Here is a 19,064-nt window from a genome sequence, read left to right as displayed (position 1 = left end):
ATAATTTCTATCCCCTTGATTTGACCCAGAAGTTTCACATGCTGACTGACAGTTTTAAACTGATGATAAAAGTATCTTGAACTGTTTTTTTCTTTGGACTATTTCATCATTTTACATATATTCCGAAGATTTAGGTTAAAATTGCTGAAGTCTCCACTGCTGTGGCAGAAATTTCTGTCATTTACTCCAGTGGCGTCTGAGTTTTTCTAAACTGTGAGTGAAAAACCAATCTCCCAGCCTTTCAGTGCCTATATTGCTATAATCGTATTGCTCAGTGGTTTAACTTCTTTTCCTTTCCTACCAGCCTGTAGCAATTTGGTTCAAGAATTTGCATGTTAATAGTATAAAAAAGTCAAATTTGCATCTTTTACCACCAGTAATAATTTTCTATACAGACTGATGATGCAGTAATGAACCAGTTATGAGAGGGCAACTCCTTAATATAAATAGTCCCATTTTACAAGTATTTTGCTAAGGTCAGTGGGAGAGAGGAGGGAGGTCAGTAGTAGCTCCTTAGTCACAATCACATCTGGAGCTGAAACAAACTCTTCCTTTGTCTGTAGAAATTTGGCAGTGTTTTAGGGTTGCCAGAGTTTAGATGCTAAAATCTAGGACAATGACAGAGAACTAAACTGTACATATGTAGATTAACTGTGCATGAAAAGTACAATATATCTCCATAATAACCACTTTTTCTGGATGCCCCGTAGCCTTGATTTCTGCATGTTTGGAAAAACAACTGTTACCACAGAAATACAAGAAAAGCTACACCCTATATGCTTTTCAAAAGGCATTGGATTTAACCACTAGAACGTAACATCTTAATTATACAGGACATCTGGCAATCCTATGAGGTTCAGTCTGCTTTTTTCCCTCATGACAGAAAAAATATTAATGCATCAGCAGAAGCATTCTTTGGATACAGTGATTATTGTTCAAGATAGCACTACTGGCACTTTTTGTTGACCTCTAAACTTGTTTCTGCTTGGCAGTGGCTTTCGGTATTGTCCAAGTGTAGACTGGTGTCTTCTCAAAGAAAAAATATTTTTGTTTTCTCTTACCTGTCAATCTGTCCACTTAAGTAGTCCCTTTTACCATAATATTATGAATTGCGATTCAGAAATTGCCTTTCAGTAGAGAGAGAAAAAAAAAAGAAGCATGTCTGCAAGTTCCAAAGAGAGTGGTGCTTATGTCATTTGTTTTTTGCAGTTTCTCAGCTTAATACTGGATTGTAAGGAAACTATCTTGGGAATGTAAGCTCTTCAGGAAAAGAGGGCACAGGTTGCCTTAAAAAAGTTCAGCAACTCAAGAGGACAAAAAGTTTATATTATTGCCATAAAGAACACCATAGCCAAGCGCATGGTGGTGGGTGCTTTCTAGAAAGTATTTTCCAGCCAAAATAGTCTTTTTTTTTTTTTTTTTTTTTAACGTATACAGCAGTTATTTTTCTTCTGTCTCCAAGATGTCAAATTGATGGAGTGCCTAAACTTTTTATATAATTACTGACCAATGTTGTAATTTCACTGAACAAGTATTTTATATTTGACAATCATTATACATAATCAGTCTAGAATAATGCCGTAAAGAGGAATCACTGAATATATGTTTGAGGAGTGAGATCATCAGCCCTTAGCTATCTGCTGATGAATAAACCAAGCATTGTGTCCTCATGCTCCCTGAAACATTCCCACAGGTTTGAAGTACTATTTGGATATGAGACTTAGAGCTTTCCAAATTCAAGGCCTTTCATGTTACAGTTCAGTGTAGAACTGTGGTGCCATATAGATTTGGGAAATCTGAAGTACTTTTAAATTACCTAATGGCCATGATGATATATGTCTGAGAGTTGTGGTAAAAGGTTTTAAATGTGTTTAGTTTTTTCTGCTGAAGCAGACAAGGAATGGTTCATAAACTGCTGGTATCTGAGCTAGAGTAAAGGCAGGAGCAGCGTTAGCCTCCTGTGGGCATCATCTGTCCAGTGCAGTAGCCTTAGCACATTACTGATGAGTCCAGAGAGAGCATTAAGCTACTTACTTGAGGTATTTTGTTTCTGGTATCTCAAATAATTTGTCAGAACTGTAGCTTGAAAATAGGATACATCCTCAGACCTTTAGAAGTTTCAAATGGTGACGCTGTTTGAAGTTAGTACTCGGTAGTTGTGTGTAAGGTTATGACCAGCATGGATTTTACACTGTGGCACTAGCCTCAATAATAGCAGAAGCTCTGACTGTTTTGAAGTAGGAAAGCTTTTCAGGAACTTCTTTGGGAAGGGCATTATACCCTGCTTCCAAAAAGGTTCACTCGATGAGAAAGCCGTAGTGTGAACCATGTGGATCTAATAACTATAAGCCATCAAGTAATTTTTTATTTTTTTTTTAAATATTTTAGATCAATGCGTCAAATAGTAGAAGTGAAATGGCGGAAGGAGGTATTGGAATTTTTTATTAAAATTAAGAAATTGATGATGGAGAAATCAGCCTGTAGGCTTTTTATGTATATTTTCATGCCACTGGAGATATTTATTGGTTGCATCTGTTTTGTGTTTTAATAGCAATTATTTATATACTCCCATTTTCATTTCAGAATGTAATGCCTGGTATAGAAAAGCAAATAAGGCAAAAAACTCCAATTCAAGCAATATGTGTATATCTATATCGATAGATATATCTATATCTCGGTGATGTGACCTCTTAAGTGGTGTATCACTGTCCCCCCCAAAAGACCATAACTAAGAAATCCATTTCTATCCTAACTCCAAAGTTGTTCAACGTGTTCAGGTGTGGACATACAAGCAAATTATTATAACTTTTCCACAAAATGATATGATGAAGGGAAAAAATATTGGAACTTGCTCAAAGGTTTAAAAATCTGTTTGATCTCATCTGGGACTACAGACTTATTGTGCACCAATCTTAATTGTGCAGTTCATAGAACCATACAATGGTTGAGATTGGATGGGACTTCTGGAGGTCATCTTCTCCAACTCCCCTGCGCAGGCAGGGCCACCTAGAGCCAGTTGCCCAGGACCATGTCCAGATAGCAACTGACAGCTTGAACTGAATGTAGTTGTTTTTTTTTTTTTTTGTATGTGAAAAATAGTAATAGGAAAGATATTCCTAGTGTGTAATAGACTGAAGATTTTATTCTGTTTGTTATTTCTTACGAAGATCAGACATAACATAGCTAGAAAAACTAGCTGAATTACTGAAAGTTTTCAATCCTTATTTTAAGAATAAATAGTTTTTGTTGTTGTTGTTCTATTTTAGGAAGATTGTGCAACTCAAAACCTACGAAAGGTATAGCTAAGCTTGTAGATTTCTTAGTATTGGCTATTACGTTGAAAAACTGATAGAATATGTTCAACTGTTTTGTATTGAAATGTGATAGCAAGGCTTAAAATGTGTCATTGTAGAATAAAGTTCACTTCTCACGTAATACTTTTGACCTTCCTCAGTTTGTAGCACTTTGATTTTCCTGCAAACGTCTCTTGTTTTTTTAACTTCTTTAAACACACAAGTACTCAATGGGCGGGGTAGAAGTGTATGTATTTTCTTTTTTTTTTAAAAAAAAAAAAAAAAGAGCTTGGCATTTATATTATATAAAAATGCATTTTCTTCTTTTTTTTTAGTTATTATACAAAATTATTATTTATGGGTTTAAACTGCCTATAAAATCAGAAGTACTGTGAAGTGGAATGGAAAGTTCCATAGCTGTGCCCTGATATGGCTGACTGCAAATGCTCATATGGCCCTTGAAGCACTTGTAGTATGTTAGTGTCTGACAAATGATTTCTTGTTCGTTAGATGGTCTAAAATGATCACTCCTCATCTTATAGCATGCCGATAGGAAGTTTTTCTAAAGTCAATTATTAGTTGGGTAAATCTTGTGTCATAACAGTTTGTAGCGTTATTATCTATCTAAATATTTTGTGAAGGTTTTGATAGTTTTTGTTTCATTATTTAAAGGTGGCAAATGCATTTGAAAATATTGATAGTGCACCTTGCATCAAAATGTATTAAGGCTTACAAAACTAAGTTTAGGATGGTACAAGTAAGAAAACTGGCTGAGGTCAGAGATAGCTATTGTCCTTATCTGAATCTGAGGGGTAACTGCATGGCCTCAGCATTTCTGTGTGATGTAGGAATAGAAAGATGGTGCAGTGGCAGGAGAGAGACTGCAGTTCCGTTACATTCCTTTAATGTTCCTGGGGAAGTTGCCTGACACTTTTTATCATGTCATTCACAATTTTGACATTCTAGTTTCAGGCACTGTTGTATTTCATTTTTTAGAAATTAGTAGAGCAGAAAGAATGATTCCTGTAGAGGAAGAAGTATGTTTGTTCAGTAAATAGTGTTGGAGGTATAATACATATTTTAGCTCAGTTTCCAGCGAAAGTGAAGCTGTTACGGTTCTGCTTTCCAGGCAGAAAGGTGCAGGAGAGTGTTTGTGCTATCTGTATTTGCCTGTACATCTGTCCCCTCTTGCCTGTTAGCTTTTGAACCTGTTGCATCATTTAAAACAAAACATAATTGATAGAGGAGTAGTTATTTTACTGGTGATCAAGTTCCTCTAAGTTTTGAGATTGTAGGTATTAAGGATTTTGTTGTAAGCTTCTGCGTGAGCTCTACTACTTGATAGAGATTACCTGTGGGAGAAAGACCTCACAAATATTTTAAGTGCCATTTCAATTTGTTTTATATTTTTTTGACTCTTACCTTTTGCTTTTTTACCATACAGTATTTCATTGAATGAATTTTGTAAATTCATACTGATTTTTTGTTTGGGTTTTTTTTTAGCTTTCTCACTTGAATAAAGTGAGCCCTTTCCAAAAGATTTGCTAAAATTATGAGGAGCAGAGTTCCTTTCTGTAAATCTTTAACTACATTGCAGGTACCAGGTAGTCAAGCACTAGTTTCCCTTCTGTCTTGTTATTCTGAGCTTTCTAAAGATGTTGAGTTCTTTATGGTTCTGTCTTAGTCCAGCTGTTCCTTTTCTATTCTAAACGTCTTGTTGAACCAAGTAGCTTGTTTGAGTATGTGTATGACTGTTCTGTACCCCTTTGAAGTTGTTCTCATTGTTGGAATTAAAATTTACCAAACTAATTTAAGTCTTATGATTTCTAATCTAGTATTTTATTAAACATAGTTATGATGAATTTTTTTAATAATTTTATCTATTTGTGGGGGGTGGGGGAAGTAAGAAGGTAGAGAGATGACTGACTTAGGTGTCTCCTCGGGTTTTCTAGTTTTTAAACCAAAATGTAACTTTTATACAGTTGCTTGGGGAAGTAATGTTGGGATAGGGCTTGTAACAGAGATACAGTTGTATTCATTTTAGAATATCTTCTTCTGCAGTTGCCAAGCAGTGATACTGTAATAATATTTTGGCAAACAACTATTCCTGGTATGTTAGGAAACAAAACAGAAAACCACCCCCAATAAGGCATATTTACATGTTTAATAACACTTCTGTTTTGATTTTTCTATTATGCATGTGAATTAGTGTGTGTTATCTTAGTCTCCTAATTACAAAGTTCTTCAGTTGATCTGTCAGAATACAAAGTGTGGACTCATGTTTTTAGCTCTAACATAGTCTGACTTTTTCCTGGTGAAGAGAAGGCTCCCCAGTGATTGAAATGTGCAGACCTTAATTTTTGTATATTTTGACAATTAGTCAAAAACTTACTGTGAACAAAAGAGCATTGAAAAAATTAATTTGATATGATACAACTGTCAAAACTTACTCAGATGTGCTCAGCTTGAGTCTTGCTTGCTCTCTGCCAAAAAAATAACCCTGGCTGCTTTTCAGTTCATGGCTGGAGAGGAGTTCTTTGTTACATTCTGAAATTATTAATTTTTTAAAAGAAAAAATACATGAAACTCAGATGTTAATATTTGAAAGAAGACAATAGAAATAATCTTTGTTTTAATTCTCTCACGTAAGTAGGGTAAAACAATGCCACTTTTGTAAGTAATTATTGACTCTCTTTTATTGAATAAGTACCCTGTTCTTTTTGAATGAAAGGTAGTATTGCCTGAGTCTTGGGACTTAAGCAATTATTTAAGATATCTTCCTGCAATTTAAATATTGTCATTTGGTCTCCTGATATTAAAAAAGCTTGCTAGCTTTTAGATGAAATTTAATTTCCCACTTTGTCTTGTGTAAAAGCTGTTACGGAGGAAAGATCAGGTGGTGCTGCAGCATCCATACACTGTGGTTGAATGCTCAGAGTTCCTTCTGTCTGTCTCATACTCTCTCAGCCCTGTTCTGAGCCCCAAGATTCAAAAATGCTTGCATAATTGGGTACTGTTTTGTGACTTATTAATTGCTCTCTTGGGTATATAGTTGCACGTGAGCCAGATTGGCTACTTTCCCAGCTTGCATCACTGGCAGCTGTTTTGCTTGAGGCAGATGGCTTGTAAGAGAAGCACCCATAAATTAGGGCATTGCTACTTTTTTCAAAACGTTCTGTGAGAGAGAATCTGATGAGATGATGTTTCAAAGTATTTTTTGTACACCCTGCTAAACTTCTTTGTAAGTGTCTTAATAGCACGTTTCACAGTCATCTCTATTTTTTAAAAGATTTTTAGGGCAGTACAGACACCTACGATGTAGTTAGTATGGAAATGTTAAATTATATTAAGAACCATTGCTGATGCTTTCTATATGAAAGAACGTTCTGAAAAAAAATTCATATCAGAAAGAGGAAGGAGCCTTAATACACTTTATATAATGAGAGTAAGAGCGTTTTTAAGGGCAGTGGCTAGAGAGGAGTTGGAATGGTGTACGATAGTAAAATTTCAATGGTTTACTCAAGTGTTTTAGACATACTTGTGTGTAACATTTTTCTTCTGGACTTCATGCTCACAGTTCCCATATAGAAGTTTAATAGCTAGACTTCTAGAAAACTACATCTAAGGAGTAGTATGAGACTTGTGCAGTTTCCTTGCAGTTAAGAATTCTATTATTTTGCTTCTCCATCCATATGTTCATTCTGTAGGTGTACACATACTACTGCATTGGAAAATGGAAAATTCTTGCATGAGCAGGATCTATGGACACACACATGCACAAACCTTGCCTTTCTGTGTGTCTCCACACAAACCAAAATCTCATCCTGGAATCATCCTTTCTTAAAACTACATAGCAATTTTAAGCTAGTGCAGTTTACTACTTTTGCTATCTGTTTATTCTTGCGTTTCTGTACTGCTGTATTTTGTTGAAGCAATTACTTTTGGGTTTTTCTACTTTGTGCCTCAAAGATTCCTCCTTACTGTTGACTATGCCTGTGATCCTCCAATGGGTTTTAAGAATCGCCTTTACTATAGAGACTGCTTCTGAAATTCATGTCTCTGTGTACATCTTTGCAGTAAGGCACACATTTGAGAAATGTGATATTTGATTTGAACTCAGGAAATAAAGGATTATTAGAAGAATCATCAATAATTTCCTCCAGTGAAGTTCTAAGCTTTCATGCTGTGGTGGCAAGTGGGGTAGGTTTCTAAATCTAACTCAGGCCCAGTTAGGGTATGCTATAAAGGAGGGAAAAACAGGTTCTGAAAAAGAATTGGTCTCTAACCAAATTTAGCTCAGAGAAAATAGTTTTTCCTTCTTCACTAGGGAAACAATCCTCTTCAGCTGAACTGTGTCAGAGCTTTTGATCTACAATATTGGTCCAAGCTGCCTTCGTACATGGACTACTGTTAAATCTCTGTGTTTTGTTGCCTTATTGCCTTACTGTGAAGAGGTATTTGGGAACAGCTCTGCTTACAAACTAGCCATAGAACCAAAGCCTATCTGTCTTTATTATGCTGTTATTTTTAAATTGCTTTTTAGTTGTTAAAACATTTAAATAGCTTTTGTGGTTATGACAGGTGTGTGTTGATTCCCCCCACCCCCGATGTTTTTAATTTTCTTGAAATGCCAGATTTGTTCATTTTATTACTGAGAGGAAATGCTGAAATGTAACGGTGGTCTTCCTGCTCTGCTAAACTTATTATAGAATTCCTCTTTGTATGTGCAAAAGATACTCTAAGTACGTGCATATTCTTTTCAAGGAGAGAAGGAAGTTGGAATCTGTAGATAGATATGAACTATCTCTTGCTGTAAGTGTTCAAATAAGAATTATTTTTTAAAAATAACATTAATTTTGGGAGGATGGGTTTTCTGTGATCCCACGTAGTCCAACGTGAGGTGATTTAGAACACTCCTAGTTAGTCTGTATACGACTTATATATTTGCTCTAGATTAAAACATTCATTCACACATACTCTCTTTCAACTAAAATTAGCTTCTTTGAAAGGACCCAGACATACTCATAAAAAATAGGCTTTAGAGTAAACCAGTTGGTAGTTATGGGATGGGTGCAGAAATTATTACAATCTCTTCTGTCCTATATAAGTAAAGAATAAAAAGAGTCCCTTTGGGCCTAATATTTCATAACTGTATGTATCCTGTTTCATCTTCTGCTGTTAAAGCTATCTTCAGCGTTAAAAGACACTTTCAGCAATTGGTGGCATAATTGAAGTACAGGGAACACAGGCAACTGCCCTCACAGAGCTCTGAAGAAGTGTATCCTCCCTGTTTGTATTAACCTGGAGATAGTAATAAGTCTTTACTGAGTGTTACCATTTCTGACTGACACCTGCATAACCATCTTCACTAACCAAGAAGGCACCACTGCATAGGTAGACCTGGAAAGATTCAAATCATAAAGTCTATCTTCCTCAAAATCTGAGAGAGATTTTTGATTTGTTTGGTTTTCCTGCCATCTACTTCCTACTGACTGATCTCTGGGCCAGAATCCCTGGTAGTATGTATGGCAATTAGCCTGTGTCTTGCTGATCTAATTGCCCTTATAGTCCAGCTGCCTGTCCTTGGCAGAAACAAATGCAAAAAAGTTAGACAGCCTGAACAGACGGATTGAAAAGAGGGGATTTAAAAAAAAAAAAAAGAAAAAAAAGGAAAGGCAAAAATGGTAACATAGAAGAAATAATTTCTTCTTTCCGTATATTTCAGACCAGGTTCTGTCAATCTATTTTTGTATTTCTGAGTTTATAGCTCCGTGACTTTAAGCTTTTGTTTGAAACATTTGATCTGTAAAGTATATTTTCATTAGCATCCATGACAGATAAACTTACATATCAGTGATTTCCTTCCAATTCCACTAGCACAAAGAGAACTTTTTTCTGTATAAAATTTGTTTATTTCTGTATTAAATGCACATTATTTCCTATAATATAGTTGGAGTGAAGAGACAAATATTCTGTATCTATTTACCACTACTTTTCAGGGGGTTAAGATGTTGGTTATTTTGGTTATCCTTACTTCAAAACATCCCTATTTAAGTATGAGAATTAAAGTAGTTTAACACTACATTATGCTAATTGCAGTTGGGCAAAGAAAATGCTTGGTGATAGACATGAAGGAATCTAGCATGGTTGAAAAGAATAAATACCCTTCACTTGAAGATTTGCTGTTTTCCACTTCACCTATCATATAACTGTCTTTATTTAAGAGGACATGTAAACTTACATTTAAAAACTGTTCTTTCATGTTATTTGATCCAGTACAGTGTAATGTGCTCATACGATCATCAGCTATCACCATCAAATTAAAAAATAAGCAATTTTTTAGATAGAGCAGATCATGGACCTTTGTGCAACAATCTGAACAGTCTGTAAAATGCATTTAAAATATTAAATAATCCTTTTGAAAGAAAAAAAGCAAGTTAAGGAATGGTAATTTAGAATCTCACCAGAATATTAGTCCTTCCTTATTTCTCTTTTCCCCTCTTTCAAGCTGCTGCTCATCTGGTTTCTCTCCAAACAGTAACAGTAAAATTGTTGGAGGATAAAGAATGAGGAAAGAACTGATTTCATTTGGGACTCTAGTTAGTAAGAAGCACCTTTTAATTTAAAATTTCAAATACAGTTTATGAAGGGCACTTGCTAGTCTTAAGAATTAGACTGCTAATCTCCTCAAGAATTCTTACACATCTTTTCTGAATGTGAGTTCTTTTAAGATGTTTGGTGATTTAATGGTCAGTTTAGAGGTGTATACCTTTTGCCTTTTAAAGCAGGTATAGTTACGGTTGTGAGAGGGCCTGTCATCTTCACATTAGACTTGCAATTCACTCTGATCTTCAAAAAGTAGGTTGTATTGGGATGTGCTGATAATAGATTCATCAATGTCTTTGTTTAGTTAATTATAACTATTAGCAGGTTCTCAGCTTCATTGCATTGGTATTTGCAGCTTCATTCAGTTTTGTGTTTATTTTAATATTTTATGTTGAATTCTATTACTTGGAGATCTGTGGTGCTGGAAGTGCTGCTCTTCTGCTGATTTGTCACTATTGGACCTTCCTGATTATTTTTAGTTACTAGCCTGATAGTCACATTTTGAAAATGTAAAGAGAAATAAAGTTGAGATGCATTGAATGAAAAAGCAGAAGTTCTGTAGCTTACTTTTTCAGTGGTTTTTCTGAGCATTGTGCAAGATGATGTTACAGTGTGTTTGTTGTGTTATTTAGTTTGCTGATGCTCGAGTATGAGAGAGGTGATAATACTGTAAGTGCAATATATTTAAAGAAACTTTTGTATTGTGATTATATACTTTATATAGCCATTTCTGTAGAGTTTGTGTGTATATGTGTAAATTTATGTGTATAAACTTGTATATACATATACATGCATACATATGTATATAAAAAGTCTGAAAAGGAAATGTAATAGAGGTTTTCCAAGCTCTTTGATCTGTCTTATATTTAAATTTTGAAGAAGGTACATAGTTATTAATGGAGGAGGGCTAGTCGCTGGTGAGGGGTCTGGAGAACAAGTCTTACGAGGAGCAGCTGAGGGAGCTGAGATTGTTTAGCCTGGAGAAAAGGAGGCTGAAGGAGAGACCTTATCGCTCTCTACAATTACCTGAAAGGAGGTTGTAGAGAGGTGGGGGTTGGTCTCTTTTCCAAAGTCACAGGCGATAGGACAAGAGGAAATGGACTGAAGTTGTGCCAGGGGAGGTTTAGATTGGATATTAGGAAAAAATTTTACACTGAAAGGGTTATTAAGCATTGGAAGAGGCTGCCCAGGGAAGTGGTTGAGTCACCATCCCTGGCGGTATTTAAAAGATGGGTAGACATAGTGCTTAGACATATGGTTTAGTGATGTTTTTTGTCAGTGTTAGGTTGATGCTTGGACTTGATCTGAAAGGTCCCTTCCAACCTCGGCAATTCTATGATTCTATGATCATTAGTGTCAATTATCCACCAAAAGGAACAAATGGATTAAGTCATAATTGCTATAATATAAACAAATCTGGTGGACAGTAGATTTCTTTTTAACTGTATTTCTTTTAAAGGGAATGACTAGGTCATGTGGAACTCTCTGGAGGGAGAGGAGACTGCTGCTACCCTTGGGAGCATATTGGGTGAGGGGAAGAGGAGAAGCTTACAGAATACAAGAGTGGAGGAAGAATGAGATTTACAGAAAGGAGCTGGGGACCTGTAGTTCAAAGACAGAGATGGGTAAGAGGAGCAAGTCCATAACCAGGCCTCAGAGGGAAACTTCCCAAGGATACAAAAGGATAGTACGGTTTGCTGCAACTAGGAAAGTTGCTAAGATGGGCCCATTTTACATTAATTTTACACTCATTTTACATTAATTGGAGATAGTACCAAACTGGTCCACCCAGACCTGTTATTATTAATAACAGTCAGTAGTAACATTTTTTTAAAAGTGGATTTTTTTCTCCTCTGGGATTCTCTGCCATGTTTTGTCAAATTACAGTTTGTGCCATCCTTTGCTAGAGGATATGTCTGGGCTGCGGTGAGTAGCTATAGATTGATCAGTCTCTGAACTTTTTTAACATCTTTGGTTACATTTAGTTTCTCTAAAAACCTGCAGCAATGACTGCAGTAATTTGTGAGAAATACCTCCTTTGGCTTGTTTTAAGCCTGCTGCCAGATGATCTAATTACATGGCCTTCATTCATGTGCTTGTGAACAGTACTGAATAACCATTCCATATTTACCTTCTCCATAACATTGGTAACTATAGAACGTTGTTATAACCCTCTGTTTTCCTCACACTTGAGGGATCCCAGTCTGTGTAGCTCCTCACAGTAGAAGCTGCTCCATGTATTTGATTTCTCTTACTATTCTGTCCTTTTTTATTTCTTCTATACTTCTATATCTACATGCAGCACTGAAACTGTGGGTGGAGCATGGATATATGCAGTGACGCTGTTTTTTCTGTATTGTTTGTTCTTCCTTTTCTAATATTTCATTTAATGTCTTTGAGATGGGTTGATGCAAATGACTTCAAGATCTCTTACCTGGTTGCTATTGATGTAATATGAGCCCAGGTTTCTATACAAATAGTTTAAAATTTATTTTTGTTCTCAGCATTTACTTGTTAGTACTGAATTTCAGCAATACCTTATTCCCTGTGTACTTGCTATATTCAGATCTTTTGACGCTTTTTCACAATTGGCTCTATTTCTGACTATCCTCAGGAATTTTGTGTCATTGGTGCATGTTGACACTTCAGACTTCTATTGCCTTTTCAATTCATTTTGAGTGGGTTGATTAAGATAGATCCCAGCTTGAATCTTTGAGGAAGTCTCTACTGGCATTTTTTTTCTTTTTGTGAACTTTCTGCTTTTATACTTTACTTTCTACATTTTAACTAAATAACTAAATATATACTAAATATAACTAAATTGCTTATCCAGGGGAGAGCCATCCCTACATTCCTATGTAAATGTGATTTCCTCAGGAGCATTAAGGGGAGACTGTGTCAAATTTTGGGGTTTTTTTTGGCTTGTTTTTTTGTTTGGGTTTTTTTGTGTGTGTGTGTCTTGAATCAAAGTACACTGGCTGACTGGTTCCCTTTTATTGCTATGTGCAGTCTGTTTCAATGGAGTCCAGGAGTTTTGTTTGGCATAGTATCCATATATGAAAATCCTACTGATTTCTGTCAGTTTCATTTAAATGATGCATCCATAAATTAATTTTGTGGGGTTTCTTCCCTCCTTCCCCCCAATTTTTTTATCCATTTCCTCTGACAGTTTCCCCACATTCTTCTGGGTCCCTTTAAAAGCTGATGTTATAGCTGCTGGTTTCTAGTCCTGTGGTACAAGACACAACTTTTGATTGGTTACACCACATTGTACAGATTTTACTCCTTTGAAGGTTACTATAATAAAATCTTATCTTTCATGTGTTGTATCAGGAATGATTAAATATTTGATTATTTATTTTGGCCAGCCTGTCTCCTAGTGTAGTTTGTATGTGCTTTACAAGGGTATTTGTTTAATATATGCATTTTGAATGTCATAAATTAACTGATACATTAAAAATACTCATACTCAAATAGAGAAAAATTCTAATTGCTACATTTCAGCGTAAAGATTGTAATTAAATGCTGTATAAGGTATTTGCTATATTTATTAATTTTAGAATGAAATCTATACTTCCTGTAATGGAAAAACCCTTTGTTTTTAAAGCATATGTTGTATAGTTTTCATTTAAAAAAAGAAAAAAACCCTATAAAACTATTTACCTTTTTCATAAAGATTATGAGGGTTATTTTGAATGGAATAGGCAATTACAGTGGTCTGATGGGTGTTGTAAAAGCTTTTCTGCTTGCCTCTTTGGGACAGTATTTTTCTATTCAGATATTGCCGGGATCTTGGCATCCCATCGTTTTTCTATGGTTAGTGTTAGTTTTTTAAATTATAGGTATTTTCCCCTTTTCTGTTTTAAAAAGTATAAATATGCAAGTTCTAGGAGATGCTAGTTGAGAGATTAATTTAAGAACATAGAATTAGTCACAGATGAGTGTAGACTTGGTTTTGTTAGGTTAATCTCATTAATAGCTATTTTGAAAACATGGTCTGAAAGAGACTTCACAGCAAACACATTAAAGGCTCTTAGAAAAAGGCTGAAAAATGAAAAAAATAGTGGTGTTCCCCAAGGAAAAGTTACTTTGCGTTCATTTGTAATATTTGATGGATTTACTGGGCATGCTACACTGCAACTTTATTGTAAATAGTACTTGTCCCAAATGGCCAACAATATTCTCACTGCCAATGTTGTTCTCTGTAGGCATTTATGGGCCTTTCCCTATTGTGATGATTTTGCTAAAAATGTCTTGCAGTTTAAAAGAATATCCCAATACTTTTCTGCTTGTATAGAAAAGGCTGGTGAGTTACTCTTAGAACCTTACATTCACTGGCAGACACTTGACCCATCATGACCTCCTCCTTTCATAATAGTTTCTCCATCTGAGTCATGCTATCAAAATGAAAGAAAAAAATAATTGTGTTAAGTCTGGGTATTTTTACGATCAATGCAACCTGATATATCACAAGATTTGATTTTTTAAATTATTTTTTTCATGTATCCATTTCACTCATCAAAATCATAGGAAAACCTATTATAGAAACAAAAGTCAGTAGGTTACTTAGAATAAGGAACAAGGCAACTTCACTATTTTTCACGATTCTCTTTTGTGATAGAATTTCATATGCCTGTATTTAGAAACCTTTGCAAAAAGAATGTTGTACATAACTGTACCTTGTGCTCTGTGAACAGGATAGTGAAGTGGCTTAGAGAGTAAGTCAAAGTAGCGGAGTGAAAGCAGGATTTTGGATACGATTTTCCATTACCTTTGCATATACTAGGTTATACAGTTATGTCTTCAAGTGTGGGAGAGTCCTGTGATAGTTTGAACAGCATAATGGAACATAATTTATGAAAAGGCCAATGAAGAAAAGAACCTGTAGTTTTAGAGATGTTGATTGTGGGACAAAGATGATTTCTCTTCTCTGGAAGTGTACCTTTAGTTATAATATTAGCAGAGTGTGAAACTTGGCTTATATCTACATAAAGTAAATCAATTTCAGGAGGATGTGCTATTAAATGTTATAAAAAACCAATAGCATTTCACAATGACTTCTGGAGTTTTAGGGTGTCGGGGATTCTTTTTCCCTCTTAACTGAAATCTGAGTTTGTTCATCCCTCAATCTTTTCATAGAGAACTTCTTCACAAGAAGATTAATAACTGGTAACAACTACTAGAGGTGTTTGACTGCATACTCTCTTCCTAGATGGATGAGTTTATCACGAGGCAAGGTGGAACAGTGTATGTGGCCCTCCCCATACTGCTAGCGGTGATTCGTTTGTTCAGTTTGCAAAGCCTGACATAAAGCACTACCTATGCGAGACTTGCTGTTTGTGGGACAAAGTGGATCTCCCCAAGTAGTTTTATTTAATCTAGGCATCATCTAATGTTACAACAAGTGTTTCACTTAGAACAGCATCACAACATTACTACATGGGAAAAAAAATACTATGTTTTTTCAAATCTGCTGCGGTTTGAGATTTTTCTCAGCTGCTTATGAAGCTACCAACTACAGTACTATTTAACATGAATACATTAGAGAAAAGTAAATTGGCACTTTCTGTAGACTGCAACAATTTGCATTCCCTTGTTCTTCTCTGTTTCTGACAGCAATCTGTATTACGTTCTTCTAGAGTTTCAATATTTTTTCCCCCAAGAGATCTCATCTTGTATTTCCTGGCACTTCAACCAGAAACTTGTCCATTAAGAGATTCTCTGTTTTTTTTTAATACTGATTTAACTTTTGCTGACACAATTGCTCTTGTAATCAGACTCATAATTATACTCTCTCATCTGTTTTTAAACTGTGGCTTTTGATTCTTTAGCTCGAACAACTGAGAATTTAGTTAGTTCAATCCTCATGTATAACTTCCAACCACAGCACTGCAGCAATATTTGCTTTCCTTTATGACATAATATCTTCTTTGGCTTCTTGACCATTCCTAACTTCAGTCCCTGTAATGTTTCTTTTTCATCATAATTCAGTTATTGAAAGAAAACAACACTGATTTGTGTAAAGCTGGTACCTTGTGGCAATTTTGTAAATAAAACTCCTTAAGACAACAATTAATGCAATCAAATAAAAAAGTGGTGGTGTTTAGTCAATTACAGGTTTTGCTACTCTGAAGGTGCTGTATCTCTGAATGAACTAGTCTGGGGGATTTGAAAATACAGCCTCGTAGTCTGAAAAAAATTGTCTTGTGCCTGAAGTTAGCTGGAGAACAACTATAAGCAAATGCAAAGGTGAAAAATCTATTGACCTTTGTAATATACAAAGGCATACAATATAAGCTCCCTGAGCTGTGTTGGTGAGGCTGAAAGAATATTCTGAAAATTAGTACTGCTTACTTAAGAATATTCATATCATGAGTTGGCTGCTGTTGTCAGTGGCAAGATACTGGACTAGGTGATCACTTGATCTAATTCATTTGATGGGAACTGTTCTCACATTCACATTAATTTTTGGCTGAGAGAGTTGTACAGATTAATTTTATGCTGCGTGTTTTAGAGAGGGACTTGGGGAAAGAGGAGAAACGTGGTTTTATGGGATTTTAAAGAGAGTTGTGATAAAAATCTTTCTGAAAAATTGAGTATCTCCTTTTCTTTAGCTGAGTGCTGAAAAAAATAAACAACTTGTGGTCATATGAAATAGTTTCTCTTTGCTGAAAACAAAAAGATCTGAGATTCATTCCTATATCTCTAGTGTAATAGGTGGAAAAAATCCACTTGATTAAAACATTTAAGGCAATAGAGGGGGAAATCAGTTCACGTCTTGCAAGTGGTTTTAGTTACTGCATTAAGAATATATCAGCATACAGCAAAAGGCTTCAGCGTAAGATTTGTACACATCCTTCTATTGCAGAAAGATAAAATTTAAGGTTGCTCTCTTCTGCCTGTTCCAACAAGATACATTAACAGTGCATCAACACAACATTAAAGGTACTTACTATGTACAACTCTAATATAATGCCAATAGGTAAATGTGAAAAGAATGTTTTGAGAGCAATTCCTAGATTTTGCTTTTTGTAAAATAAACACAGCTTTAAAAATGGTTTTAGGGTTTGGATGATGGTAAAAGAAGTACAGAATGCCAGAACACCGAAGCAGCTGTACCAGATCAGAGCAGTAATCCACCTAGTGCTATTTCTTTTCTTTGATGGTGATTGGAACCACATGCTCGAAAGGAAAATGCTTATAATGGGCAATTAAAGGATCTGCACATAGCAGGCTTTTTCCCTCTGCCCTCCCTCCCCCACTTGCCATAAATTACTGGTTGGCCTTTACTCTGACGTGCGAGTCTGACAAAACCTAGAAGGAACAGGAAATGACCTAAGTGTGGTTTTAGCTAGGTTTTTTTTTTTCATTACCTACATAAGAAGAAAAAAACCCCCTACTTTCTCTTTATAGACAAAACACCTTTTAGAACCTTTTTGAAACATTTGAAGATCTTAAAAAATGTTAAAACGAAGATGGGAGCAAACATAACAAGCAATAAGAAAAACGGAAAACTTTCTAGAGCAGGCAAAGTAGAAACTGACCTGCTGATACTCCTGGTTACAAAAGCAGAAGTATCATATTTTTTAAAAAACAAACAAATGAAGCAAACACATAAAAAAGAAGCAAAAACCCAACCAAACAAGAAAATATTTTTCCGCTTGCAGGGAGTAATATAAACTTCAAGAATAAGCCTGCTGAAGGCCTATTTGAAACTTCAGCATAGCAGAATGGAGCATTTTTGCTCTGTTTTTTTAACTGTGCTGAGAACAAAGTTACTGAAAACAGTAACTAGCCACGTGAAGACTCTAAAGTGACTTGTTAAAGTTTAGTTAGATGCAGCTCTTGTGAAAGATTTGCATTTGCAGGGAAGATCAGTATACTGTGGAGTCTAGTGAAGACGTTATTGTGGCCACACACCTGTATTTTCCAGTGTTGTTCTTATGTGTCCAGCCAAGTATGTTGCAGGTACTATTTAATGCATACAGTAGTAATTACTACAGCAATTAAGTAGAAGCAAGTATCTTTGAATTGAAGGAGGATTTTAGACTTCTTAAAAAGGTGAAGATAATGCCTTTTATGAAAGAGTTTAGGAGAGTCAATGACAGAGTTTAGGATAGGAGATATGGCTGTTTCCTTCAGTACATGTATCCAAACCTCAGAACCATGAAAGCGCACTCAGTTTCTGTTTAAAGATTGTGGCTATCTGCAGACTTCACAACGTATTAGCCATTTTATGACCTTGGATAAATAAATTGTATAGAGTTAGGAAGTGATAAAATTAGGATTCCAAAAATATCCTAGTTTTTTGCTGTCACATATATTTTCATGGGAAGGTTTAGTGGGTGGAGAAATATCATCATGACTCTGAATGCTTTAGGTATCATATTGAATGCTTTTCCAAGTGCTGTATTTTGTTTTGATTTCAATAATCTACTCAAGTGGCTGTTTTTTTGGCCTGCAAGATTTCACAACAGAATGTTGTCTGTGGTATCTAAATAATGCTACCTCTGCTTTGACAGAGCCATTCTTTGGTTACATCACCTTTAGTCTCATACTGAATACAACTTTAACTACTTAATAACATACTGTTTTTCAAAATCTACTTTTTCTACCTAGAGAGGGAAAAATCCTAATAAATAAATAAATAAAACAAGACTTCTAGGTTGTATACTGCTGTGTTTGTTTTTGTATCATTAAATTACATGAGTTTAAAACCTAATTGATTGTAAGCTGTTACAAGAGACTAATTTAGAAAGAAAAGCAATGAATCTAGCATCAGTCTTCTTTGAAAAGCAGTCATGAAAAGAAATGGATATGTAATGTAAGCTTTAAGCTTTTTTATATTTTACAATAAATTAGTTTCTCATCTGGTTGTAGAATTTTGCTTTTGAATGAGATGATTTTTTTACAGAGTTGATTTCTGAATCAAGTTGCTATGGTGTTGGCTTCATTGTTTAGTTAATTCTATGCTTGGTTGCTATGGAAATATTTATTTACGGAGCTAATGCCTAATGGTGTCAAACAGATGCTACTAGCAACTAGAAGTCTTTTATATTTGATCAATAAAAGACTTGGTCAGAAGTAGAACTCATTTTTGTACTTGTTTTTTCTCCATTAAAATTTTGGAGCATGCAATATGAATGGATGGTGTCAAATGGGACA

General features: G+C 35.2%; 1 protein-coding gene across 1 annotated transcript in view; it reads left to right on the top strand.

The window, feature by feature from the left end:
• Positions 1-19,064, top strand: part of PDE3B (phosphodiesterase 3B) — an 89,235-nt gene that overhangs the window by 40,199 nt on the left and 29,972 nt on the right. The gene's annotated exons all lie outside the window — the stretch shown is intronic.

The sequence above is a fragment of the Numenius arquata genome, chromosome 6, assembly GCF_964106895.1.
Source record: "Numenius arquata chromosome 6, bNumArq3.hap1.1, whole genome shotgun sequence".
Classification (NCBI taxonomy): domain Eukaryota; kingdom Metazoa; phylum Chordata; class Aves; order Charadriiformes; family Scolopacidae; genus Numenius; species Numenius arquata.
The sequence above is the reverse complement of the archived record's forward strand: the minus strand, read 5'-3'. Positions and strand labels throughout refer to the sequence as shown.